At 34.1% G+C, this 7056-nt stretch overlaps 1 long non-coding RNA gene across 3 annotated transcripts in view; it reads left to right on the top strand.

Moving 5' to 3' along the window:
• Positions 1–959: 959 nt before the first annotated feature.
• LOC120310684 overlaps positions 960–7056 on the top strand; it is a 234548-nt gene continuing 228451 nt past the window's right edge. For all 3 annotated transcript variants that reach the window (XR_005557434.1, XR_005557435.1, XR_005557433.1), the window contains exon 1: positions 960–1319. This is a non-coding gene — a long non-coding RNA (uncharacterized LOC120310684). The remainder of the gene's footprint in view (positions 1320–7056) is intronic.

Below are 7056 nucleotides of genomic sequence, written 5' to 3'. Positions count from 1 at the left end.
CATGATACAATAATATCTTCTTTGGAAATCAGGCCATGTTTTTGACTTTTTCACTGCTACATTTCCCTCCTTTTCTGACAACATATTAAGTTGAAATTCATTTTGAAATCATCTTTTCAGACCACATGGGTGTTATTAAAGAGTAGGAATCATTGCATCTAAACTATATTAAGATCACAAACTACATTAGAGTTCTTAAGTGCTGTATTTGTTCCTTAATCAGTATGGCAGGGTAATGGAATGAAAAACATGTATTTTTAGCCTAAAAGTATTCTGTTTCTATGGTGGATCTAATTGCTTTTAAGCTGAAATGTTTAAGGAATTGCATAATGGAGAAAACCATAGTTGAAAATAGTCTTTTTACAAACAGAATAAAATTGATCTGACAAGTAATAAACTCAAATTCAAAACAAATATCCAGCTGTTTCTTAACATAGTTTCATTTAACAGTATTAGCTATTACACTATAAACATTTATCAATGTCCCCTAAAATAAAATGGACATTTTAAAATAAAAATATAATCCATAGATGCATTTGGATCCCTAAGGTCTATGTTCACTTAGTTTCTCCTAAAACTATCTAATAATTTCCTGTATTTGTCTAATATTAGCAAATGTTTCTCTCCTTCATTCCCCCATTTCCAAATTGTGTTTGATTTTCTTTTCTTTCTCTTTTTAGCACACTTTGGGTTATGTAAGTTTTAATAAGCAGCTTTGGTGCTCAAGGCACACCCCACACACTTATGCTGCACGACCTTAGGTCACAAGTAATGGTTGCAAACTAATTGATTGAGAAAGGTTTGTCTGACTGGGCCTCTTTCGAGTCCTCCCTTTACATTCCTAAATTCTATGAAGGAGCAGTGGCTGCTTAGCTTGGTTGGGAAGGGGGAGGGGGGAGGAGAGAGGAACAGAGGAAGCTCTCCAAGTTCTGATTATGCGCAGTTTCCTTTTTGAACTGAATCCTCTCTCCACCCACTACTAACTAAACTTTTAAACTAGGAGGAGGCGAACAGCTTAAAGCTTTCCTCAGTGCAACGGAAAAGTGAATCCAGGGTGCGGTGAGTTGCCAAGAGCCAGCTGCCTGCTCTAGACAATTACAGGAGTTTTGTGGATATGCTACTCAGAGTTCAGCAAAATGGACTATTGCTCAGTGCAGAAACTTGTTTCAGGCTGACAGGCAAATAAGCCATATCACATAAAGGGCCTCTATGTGGCATCTCTGAGCTGTAAGCTCCGGACAGCCTTGGGGGAAAAAAGTGCAGTGGAGCAAGACAAAAATTACCACAAACTTCAGGCAACTGTTGCTTTCTTTCTGATGGTGAGTCCAGATTTGAAATATGGGTATACATGTGCCCAGTTTTCTTTATGTGCATGTTGATATTTATTTAATTTTTTATTGGGATGAGAGAATAATCTTGATCAGAGAGTTGATTCCAGACTCCTTCCTCTCTATCATGCTTGTCTATTGCCTTCCATGCACATCATTGGGAGGGTTAATGATTCCTGAATGAAAGACCACATTGTTATTTAAACTGATCCAAAGAAGGAGGTGGCATATCTGCATATAAACACTCCCAGGTGTGCGTCAACAGGGACAGTGAGAAAAGAAACAACCATCTATTGTAACAGTGTCTGCAGTAGCCTCTGTTTTGTAAATTCTTTTGCTTGCCCTTATGTGCTGCCTTATCTGAGAATGTATAAGACAGTCACTATGAAAAGAGCTTTGTGTTTGAATTCCTGGTGAGTCGAAGGGTCAAGGCCTGCAAGTTATCTGTCTGCCAGCAAGACTCATTTCTCCGTCCTTTATTTTTCAAGCGAAATGAAGAGGGGGTATCCTTCCTCCCAGCTTTCCCCCCCTGCCCATTCTCATCTGTGCTTGTATTCAACTTTACCCTTTGTTACACAGGAGGCATATATTATTGACAGCTTTTCGTTTCGTTTTTTTTTTTTTACCATATTTACTAGCAACTCTTGGCTAATCACAATGTGTCATTCCTTTGTTCTGAAACAGATAAACTTGATGAAATTATTCTGAGTTTGGATACTACGATAAGTCCTTCTGAAGATCTTGCTGCATTTTATTTTATGCATGGAATAAAATAGATTATATGTTCTAAACAATTTTGACAGATGTGGGGAAGGTCTTGCCTAAATAGTTGCCAGGTAATCAATTAATAATAATTCTAAGTTGCATGATTGGCTGGTTTGAAAATCTTACCAGTTTTATTTTAAAAATTACATAAAATGTTATGTGACGGGAAGTACAGAAATAACTGCAAAATCTCCTGAGTACATAAAATTTAGAGTAACAAATCTGTGCATGCCAAGATTACAACATGTATCATAATTTAACACCTTAACTTAAAAAAACAACCTGAAGTTAAGCAATTTAACTGCATTTCCCCTCATTTAAATGTAAAGACTTCTATTCCTTAGCTGTGGACAAGAAACAATATAGAAATGTACTGAACCTTTTTTCTAATTTTGTATTTAAAAAAAAACCAAATTACACAATGTTAAAATGGCTGGAAATACCTTTCAACTAAAAGACGTTCAACTTTGCAAATTTTGCAAAGAATATCAAATTTCAGAATATACCTCTATTCCAGATATGAATGAAAAACTAGTAACATCCAGAGGTACAGAAGTCCTTAATGTGCATGTTTGCAGTTGTTTATCATAGATATTTTCTTCCCCCTTGTTTAATCTTAAAAGTTTGTTCAGTGTTATCTAACTAGATAGTTTGCAAAAAGGGGCTAATTATATCACATCTCCGAAAAAGGCTATTTTTTCCCAACTCATCTTAAAAAATGTGCAAATTATCTTAGATTTGTTGAGAATATGAATATGTGGGCAAAAAAGTTTTTCTCTGTTTGATCTTACATTAAAGGGTTATTACATTAAAATCAAGGATGCCCCCTTTCATATAAATATGATTTGCTTGAAGAAGATTTATCTATTGGAGACATAAAAGCATAATTGTTATATGTATGCTGATATAAATAGAGTTTACATAAAACTTGTAAACCTTATGTTTGCAGCAGAATTTTTTTTAGGCATTGAGATTTACTCTCTGCAGTTAGACAAAGAAAGAAAGCATGAAAGGAGTTTAGCAATTATATTTTGCATGGATTATTTTCTTTGGACTGTTTTCAGAACACATTTTGAATCAAGAGACTGATAAGGGAAATGGGGTTGAAAGAATGAAAGCAGCCATTTCAGGTACTTGTTCTGAACATAAGTATCTTCTTCCCCATTGCAGGAAAGAGGGAGAAAACAGTTTTTGAATGCTTTACCACCCTCAAAAATCTCTTTAACCTGGCTGTTGGGATTTTTTTTTAAGGTCACTGAAATTTGTCAACATTCCATTAGAAGAAAAAACAAATTATAGAACACATTAGAAGAAAAAACAAAATAAATTAGAATTTTGTAATAGAAAATTATTCTAGGTGCACAATTTCTGATAATTTTTCAAAATCCATAAATAAAAGTATAATTTAGAAACAAACTTACATAGTTATTGGTTTTACAATTCTCACAGCAATTAAACAAACATGAGACTTGAATCCAGAATCCACATGCCTAACTGCATTTTCTTTCTAAACTGATAAAAATCTGCATGTTTTAGCAAGCCACCAAGATATATAATCTGCATTGCAGCACAGTATTATTTAATGCCATCAAACATCTGGATTGTTCCAACTGCATTATAAGATATTGTATCATTCCAAACTATTCCTTGCCTGATATTAAAGATGTGTTTGTATTCTATGTAAAACTTTTTGTATTGTTAGATTGTTCTGTCCTTATAGTCAGTCCAACTTTTCTTAAATATCATTTTATTATTACATAATAATCTTGATCAATTAAAACTGAATATGTCTAATATCTGTCAAAATATTGATAACCACATCTGTAAGTTAGGAATAGTACTACATTTACTATATTCTTTGAAACACAATCAATTAATACTTGTATTTTCAACTGATGGTATCATGAAGACAATAATCTTCGGGCATATATCATTCTGAATTGTGGCATTCCTTTATGTAATGTCCACTATGAGTCCATATTGTTCATATGCTGAACCTAACTTGTTGATCTGTCAGTAAAATATTATGAACCTGATATCTCTAGTCTCATAAATGAAAAGTATTGATGTGCAAATAATGGGAAGATCTTAAGAGCTAAACTGTAAATATGTTTTTCTCAAATTACCAAATCTTTGTTCATATAGAAATAGTGCAGTTAGAAGAGCAAACACTTACAAAGGCAGGGTTATATCTCAAATTTTCCTGAAGTCAGCAATCTGGATTCTCAAACTGGAACTCTTCAGTGGTCATATAAATTGTATAAAATAACAGAACAAATATTATTAAATTAACCAGACCTTGTCAAAAGTAGACAATAGCCATTTTCATAGATATCAATCCTAATATCTAAGATGCCCTTTTTCTGGAACAATCCAATGATGATAGAGTAGAAGTTGGATGTCTGGTTATTTCAGTCCTGCATATATTTGTCAGAAGAAAATTCTCCTTAGATAAAAACATCTGCAGCAAAAGCTGATAGTTTATTTTTTGGTGACACAATATAACTTCCATTGGATCCACTGAGAAGAATCAAGACAAAATTAGACATTGCTATTCTTCAAAACTATATCTATAAATGATTATAGAGGTTATTATGTGGCTTCCCCCCCAGAGCTGCAATAGTTTGTTGCATACACCGGAGACATCTTCTAACATTTATCAGTGGAATTACCTCCAGACGTTGTGGGTACTCCAACATTGGAGGTTTTTAAGAAGAGATTGAATAACCAATTGTCTAAAATGGTATAGGGTTTCCCACTTGAGCAATGGGTTGGACTAGGAGCTCCATGATCCCTTCCAATTCTGTTATTCTGTTCTAGTTCATGAATATCTTGACAGAAGGAAAGGAAGGAAACATGATTTTCTACTGTCTGAAATAGATAATCTTTTGGCAGAAAATAGTTTTATTAAACATACATATTCATGTAGCTGTATGGAGTGCAGAAAGACATGAAAGGTTATTATAAAACAGAAGTGTTATGTAAGCATAACTTCAGCTAATTATCCTGGAGAGATCCAGCTTTCCATCTCAGTGTGGCTCACCAGTGACCTTGGATCAGCAGATATGTCTTACTTTGATCAGGTTCCCCCTGATATCCACATGGCTCTTTTTCCAATGACTTTCTGAAAAGCCTGGGTATTTTATCTAGCAATTGTCGGCTGCCAAGGCTTCTATCATGTGTATAACATTTTAGCCTCTCTGGTTTTATAGGATATGATATATCATAGGATAGATAGATAGATAGATAGATAGATAGATAGATAGATAGATAATAGAATACTTCTGTCAGACCTTGAGGCAGAGTAGATGGCATTATTTACTGGATACCTTTGGCATACTATATATTGTATATATTTTGGTGTTGCTTATGTATACTTATATTTTTATTTCAATGTGTTTTTCTTTATCTTATTTGAATCAAATAAGTAAATACATTTGCCTGTGTAGCTTTTGATGAAGATACAAATGGGACATGAAGCCATAAAGTTTAAGTTCTTTGAAGGAAATCCAGAATATAACTTTAAGCATACTTATGATACTAATGAGTAGAAGTGTGCAAACCATTTAGAGGATCAGCTAGCTTCACCATTGGTCTCATAACAGATAAATTTGGAAGCTCCTCAACGTGGGTTGTATTATGAGTACTTTGGGGCTTCAAGGAGCAGCTTCAGAGAGGAACTTCACCCACAGGAATGCCACAAGGAAGGGATCTTCCAGAAAGTTTTGCACAACTCTAATAATTCTTTCAGGCATGTTATGTGCATAGGCACTTCTGGAATCCATTTACTGGCACTGGAACAGATTAAAGTTAATATTACATATAAGCTAAACAGTTATGCGGATTTTCATTTTTAAAAAGAAAGTCTGGGGTTTTGTTTTGCTTTATTTTGTTTTTTTACAGTTTAGAAACTGGTACCAAATGCCTTTAAGTATACCCAGTGCAAATGTATCTGCTTAACATAAAATCTGTATCAATTCTTCCATGTGAACTGCAAACTTTAGCTAGAACAACCCTCTGCAAATGGAATACCACCATCCATAGACAAGACTGTGATTTTCTTTTGCATCTGTGTGGAGTCTATATTGTCTTTGTTTGCAAAAACAGTTGACCACAGAGGAGAAAATAGCTACATGAAACTTTTGTGAAAAACTGAAAAAAAAAAAAACCGGACAAATTAGGAGGCAGAAAGATGGCCAGCTCACTAGCAAAAAGTACACGTGCATTCAGTACCTTAGTTAAGAATGAGAAAGCACAGAATGAACAAAGTAAAACAAAAAGTGTCCTTTAGCTATAGTCAAAATAAAAGAAAAATGGAAAATATGGATAAGACAAAATAACTGGAAAAGAAGGTAAACTGCTAGCTACTTTTTCGATTCTTCAAAAATAAAAGATGTGCACTATCAGGAAATGTATTTATTTCATTTCTATATTACCAAAGGACAAGGACTGAATCCCCAAAGGACAAGGACTGAATCCTGAGACTATCAGAAACAAAATCAGGAAATATATATTTAATTGAATTAATTTTAATAGGTTAATAGTGTACTGAAGAACTAGCTAATGGTCTGCTAACTTTCATGCATTAACGTTAAGACATAGTCAGTGCTTTTTTTCTAAAAAAAAAAAAAAAAAAAGGTGCCGGAACTCACACATGTCATATAACCCGCCTTGCCTACCCTACAAGGTTCCATCCAAAAAAGGTGTCGGAACTCCATTCTGGGCATTCTATGACAAAAAAAGCCCTGGGCATACTAAATCATAAAGAGATTGCTGCTTAAGCATCTTGAAAACAAAAGGTAATTGCTGTAAGTCAGCACAGATTTCTCAAAAATAAATCTTGCCAGAGTAACTTTGTCTTGTTTCTTGATTGGATAATTCCCTTAACTGATTCTGGGAATTCTGTGAATATACCATGTTTTTATTTTAGCAAATCATTTGATAAGGCACACTGATAGTCTGG

Source organism: Crotalus tigris, unplaced genomic scaffold (genome assembly GCF_016545835.1).
Source record: "Crotalus tigris isolate CLP2741 ecotype Arizona unplaced genomic scaffold, ASM1654583v1 scf7180000018265.1456218, whole genome shotgun sequence".
NCBI lineage: Eukaryota > Metazoa > Chordata > Lepidosauria > Squamata > Viperidae > Crotalus > Crotalus tigris.
This window is presented reverse-complemented; position numbering and strand designations above follow the sequence as displayed.